Source organism: Mus caroli, unplaced genomic scaffold (genome assembly GCF_978045245.1).
Source record: "Mus caroli unplaced genomic scaffold, Mus_caroli_1 scaffold_10, whole genome shotgun sequence".
Lineage (NCBI taxonomy): Eukaryota > Metazoa > Chordata > Mammalia > Rodentia > Muridae > Mus > Mus caroli.
Window position 1 is genome coordinate 75176693 of NW_028227265.1, and position 6000 is coordinate 75182692.

A 6000-nucleotide genomic window follows, 5' to 3' on the forward strand; every position below is an offset into this window, starting at 1 on the left:
TATTTAAGGCCTTTTTGATTCACTTCCTTCATTCCTACTGGTTTGTGGTCACTGATGTCAAGTCTACTGCAAGGCTTCCACAGACATATTGATGTGCCTACTTCTCTTTGTGATTCTAGGTATCTATTCTTCCATCTATTATCCTACATGTATCTTTGCAAAGCAGGCAGTCTGTTAGTTTTTTCCAACTGCTAAACAAGTATCTATGTTTTTGTGTATCAGTCATTTGAAAATGTGTAAATCATCCCCACAAATTCATTTACAAAAAGATATATTTGTTTATTTTTTCATCATGTTTTTCAAGTTGACAATGGACTAAAGTGAAGTTGTGAAAAGTTCTGTAAAGAAGTTCAGTTTAAATGCCTGGAGTGCCTCCTCTGTCTGGAATCTGAAATCCAGTGTGTCCCATATGCCTGGTTCTGGTTTGGAGAGTGTCCCTGTCCAGTCCATCTGATTCCCAGGAGTCAGGCATTCCTGTGTTCGATTGCATGTCATGTTCACTTTTTAGTGAACCTATTGCTGTAGTCCTGAGTTTCATGGTGTAGCTCATGTACCCCTACTTCTTCTTCCCCTTCTTCCCCTCTTCCCCTTCTTCCTTTCTTTCTCTCTTCCCCTCTTCCCCTCTTCTCCTCTTCCCCTTCTTCCCCTCTTCCCCTCTTCCCTTCTTCCCCTTCTTCCCCTTCTTCCCCTGTTCCCCTTCTTCCCTTTCTTCCCCTCTTCCCTTCTTCCCCTTCTTTCCCTTCTTCACTTTCTTCCCTTCTTCCCTTCCTCCCCTCCTTCCTCTCCTTCTCCTCCTTCCCCTCCTTCCTCTCCTTCCTCACCCCCCTCCTTCCCCACCTTCTCCTCCTTGACTTCCTCCTCCTCCTTCTTCTTCTCCTTCTCCTCCTTCTTCTCCCACTTTTCCTCCTCCTTTTTTCTTCTTCTTTTCTTCTTCTTCTTCTTCTTCTTCTTCTTCTTCTTCTTCTTCTTCTTCTTCTTCTTCTTCTTCTTCTTCTTCTTCTTCTTCTTCTTCTTCTTTCTTCTTCTTCTTCTTTTCTCCTTATTTTCTTCTATTTCTTTTTTTCTTTTCTTCTAATGCTTTGTTTCTTCTTCTTCTTCTTCTTCTTCTTCTTCTTCTTCTTCTTCTTCTTCTTCTCCTCCTCCTCCTCCTCCTCCTCCTCTTCGTTCTCTCTTCTCCTCCTCCTCCTACCCCTTCTCCTCCTTCTTCTCTTTTCCTTCCATTTCTTTTTTTTTTTCCAATTTTAATTGGATATTTTCTTTATTTACATTTCAAATGTTAACCACTTACTTTTTTACTTTCCCTTCTGTATATCTCTTATCTCATTCCCCTCCTTCTGACTCCTTGATGGTGTTCCCCCACTCACCCACCCCATCCTCCCTCCTTGTCCTGGCATTCCCCTACACTTGGGCATTGTCTTAGTCAGGGTTTCTATTCCTGCACAAAGATCATGACTAAGAAGCAAATTGGGGAGGAAATGGTTTATTCAACTTACACTTCCATACTGCTGTTCATCAACAAGGAAGTCAGGACTGGAACTCAAGCAGGTCAAGAAGTAGGAGCGGCTACAGGGGCCATCCATGGAGCGAAGTTCTTTACTGGCTTGCTTCCCTTGGCTTACTCAGCCTGCTCTTTTATAGAACCAAGACTACCAGCCCAGAGATGGCACCACCCACAAGGGGACCTCGCCCCTTGATCACTAATTGAGAAAAGGCCTTACAGCTAGATTTTGTGGAGGCATTTCCCCAACTGAAGCTCCTTTCTCTATGATAACTCCAGCCTGTGTCCAGTTGACACAAAACTAGCCACTACAATTGACCCCTTGTCAACTTGACACACAAACACATAACTAGTAAGCCTCAACCCTTAGTTTCTTATTCATTCCCAAGATCTAAACAACTTTAAAAGTCACACAGTCTTTACATATTAAAAGTTCAATCCCTTTAAAACTCCAATATCTTTTAAAATTCAAAGTCTCTTAAATGTGGGCTCCACTAAAATATTTTCTTCCTTCAAGAGGGAAAAAATATCAGAGCACAGTCACAATCAAAATAAAAAATCAATCTCCAACTGCACAATGCCTGGGATCCAACTCAAGATCTTCTGGGATCCTCCAAGGGCTTGTTTCACTTCTCCAGCCCTGTCTTTGTATCAGACACGTTGTCTTCTAGTCTCCAGCTGCCTGTACTCCAACTAAAGCTCCTTTCTCTGTAATAACTCCAGCCTGTGTCAAGTTGACACAAAAGTAGCCAGAACAGGCATCAAACCTTTACTGGACCAATGGCCTCATTTCCCTCTGATGGCCAAAAAGGCCACTATCTGCTACACAAGCATCTGGAGTCATGTGCCTCTCCACGTGTACTCTTTGGTTGGTGGCTTAGTCCCTGGAAGCCCTAGGGTTCTGGTTGGTTGATATTGTTGTTCTTCCTATGGGGTTGCAGATGCCTTCAGCTCCTTCAGTCCTTTATCTAACTCCTCAGGAGACCCTATTTGAGGGTTCTCTGCCTGCTCTGTTCATCCTACCACCTGTGGTTTCTATCCACAAGACAACACCTAGGCTACTTTCCCAGTCAACTCTGTGCTCTCACCTTGCATTTTCCCCAACAGCAACCTGACTCCACTGTTCCTGCATTCTGGATGATGGGATTTCACACAGGGTAGGGACTTGGATATTGGATCTGAGACACAGGCAATGGAGGGTTGCCTTTTACTGGGTTGCTTGCCCTGCTTTGCTCCACTTGCCTTCTTATAGATCCTAGGACCACCATCCCAGGGATGGATGACACCACTCACAATTACCCCTCCCCACTTGATCTCTAATTGAGAAAATGCCTTACTGCTGGATCTCCTGGAGGCATTTCCTCAACAGAGGCTTCTTTTTTTTCTGAAATAAGTCCAGCTTGTGTCAAGTTGACACACAAAACCAGCCAGTACAACTTACCCCTCGTCACCTTGACACACGATCATACCACTATTGAGCCTCAATTCTTACTTTCTTATTTATCCCGAAGACATAAATAACTTTAAAAGATCCACTGTCCTTCCAAATTCTTATATATTAATATTTCAATTCTTTTAACATTTCCACTCTTTTAAAATTCAAAGTCTTTTACAATTCAAAGTCTCTTAATTGTCAGCTCCATTAAAATATTGTTTGTTTGTTTTTTTTACTTCAAGAGGGAAAATATTAGTACACAGTCACAACCAAATAAAATAAAACCAAACTCTAACAGTCCAATGTCTGGGAATCTCTCATGATCCCTTTGGGCTCCTGCAAGGGTTTGGATCACTTCTCCAGCTCTGCCATTTGTAGAACACAGCTTGCCTTCTAGGCTGCAGCTTTCACCATTCTACTGATCCTGCTGTTCTTGGTGGTTATCCCACGGTATTGGCATCCCCAAAATGCTGGAGGCTTTTGCTGCAACTGGGCTGCACTTTCACAAATAGCCTCTCACTTTCAAGGTGCCATACCTCTCAACTTCTTGGCATGACCCCTTCAGTCATGGGCCTTCAACTGCCAGTGAGGCTGCACCTTTATCAATGGCCTCTCCTGGCCTCTCACAATGCCAAGCATCAGCTGCTACACCTCTGTCATTTCAAAGCCAGTATCACCTGGGTAATTCTTATACTTTACCAACTACAGCTGCTGCACCAGGTGCAACCTGACTATCTCTGGAACACAGTTTCTTTGTGCTCCCAGAAAACACTTCCCTGAGGACTTCACCTCAATGATGCTGGTCTTTTCTTAATCACTGCTAATTTCTTAACTCCAGCTAACCAGCATCAATTTTCCAAGTAAGGCAAAGATTTTACTTTAGTAGTTCTGGTATCTTCTTAGTTACAGTTGATTCTTCAACTCCAGCTAACCAAAACCACAGAATTCTCACAATCAAAATAGCAATGGCCCTGATAAGTGTTTTTAATCTACCCTGTGAAATTTCACAAGCCAGGACTCCATCTTCTGCATTGTTCTATAAATTATCTTCCAAGCTCCTATAGAACATCCCACAGAACTCTTAATATTACAATGGCCCTTCTAGCCCAGCATTCCAAAATCCTTCCACAGTCCTCTCAAAAACATGTAAAGTTCTCACAGTAATACCACTATTACACTGTTACCAGTTTGCCTTGATCAGGATTTCTATTCCTGCACAAAAAATCATGACCAAGAAACAAGTTGTGGAGGAAAAGATTTATTCAGCTTACATTTACACACTGCTATTCATTGCAAAGAAAGGCAGGACTGGAACTCATACAGGGCAGGAATCTGGAGGCAGGAGTTGATGTAGAGGCCCTGGAATGGTACAGTTTACTGGATTTCTTCCCTTGCTTTGTTCAGCTTACCTTCTTATAGATCCTAGGACTCCAGCCCAGGGATGACAACCACTCACAATTATTTGATAGACAATTCTACCAACATGCATATTGATAATATATAAACAAATAGAAACAGAGTCATAAATAAGTATATACATATGTCATGAAGTTTGGCATGTAGATATGTCCTCTATGCCCAGAAAAGAATAAAAAATAAACAAGTGAAATTACAAGGGAGTAAAAATAAAGGGAAAAGAACAATGAAGTAAAAACCAAACTCAATTGGGTGAGTGGTTGTGTGAGAGAGATGAGAGAGAGAGAGAGAGAGAGAGAGAGAGAGAGAGAGAGAGAGAGAGAGAGAGAGAGAGATTGAAATTAACTGAATAAAGAAAGGAGGACAAATTAGGGCCATGATCTCAAATATTATAAGTCATTAGAGCAAGAGCTCAGACATAATGGTATCCACCTTTAGACATGTCCTCTTTGAGAGTCCCTAGAATTCAAGGTTGCAGTGATCAGGTGAGCAAAGTACAGAGAAAACTTAGAAGTGTGTAGACTGTTTTATAAAGGAGATTTTGAGAGATTACAGACAGGAAGTAAAAGAAAGAGAGATAAGGGAGAATACAAATGATATTGAGATAAAGACAGACACACATAAACAACCAGAGAGATGGGCAAAAAGAGACTCAGCATAAACAATAGGGAACCCCTGGGTAACCCAGGAAGTAAAGTAGTAGAGGGCCAATATCAATTCTGCAAAATGTAAAGGTGTGTCTGGGCCGTTGTTATGGACAGCTATGTACAACCAGCTTGTGGGTAAAAGGAAGGAATTAGGCGTGATGGAGTGGCTACCAGCAAGTTGGTGGTACAAGTGTGGAATCTCTGACCTGCAGGCCTACCTGTTGGAGTAGAAATTAATTTGGGGTTTCTACTCCACCTTTGATCATTTAGTTCCAAGTTAAAGGACACAAATTCTTTATATTTATAATAAGCCTTAATAGCCCTAGAGTTGAGCAGATATCAGCCCTTTAAGCTACTTTGTCTACTTGCCTGTCAGTAACCCCAGGGTATGTCTTTCCGTGTTTTGCCTGGTCTGCTCTTACTGTAATTGGCTAGCCCTCATGGACATGCTTTCCCAATTCATGGTGTCTTCTCTTTCATCTCCATTCTCTCTCTGGTGGCAGTCACTGCTCAAACCCTAACTCTGGCAACTGAATTTCCCCTTCCTATCTTTTGCCCAAATGTAGGCTGTAGGGATCTTTATTGACCAATCAGGAATAACATGGGGAGGGGCCAAGGTTGCATAGCCTCAGTTGGTAGAAGTGAGAATCCCCTTGTCCCAGAGATCACCAGGCCCAGTATTTATCATTACAATATATAGCAGCAGGGCAAACCTCTATTCCCATCAAGGAAAAGCTCTTGCCCTTAGGAGGCTCAGCTTTTTGAGGTTAGATTCCTGGGTCTCCATTTTGTACAACTAGGCAGAAAAGCAGACTCCATCCTGTTTTGCTCATAGTGTATTTATTGCTTCAGACCTGTGGCATACCTTTGAAGCTGGAGTTGCTTATTTGTGAGCTGTCTCTCCCTGTAGATGGACTTGTGGAGATTCACAATGCACAGAGCTCATCTGTAAGTTAGGCAGTGGTCTGGAACCCACTGTGTCTGATAGGTTGACATGACCCAGG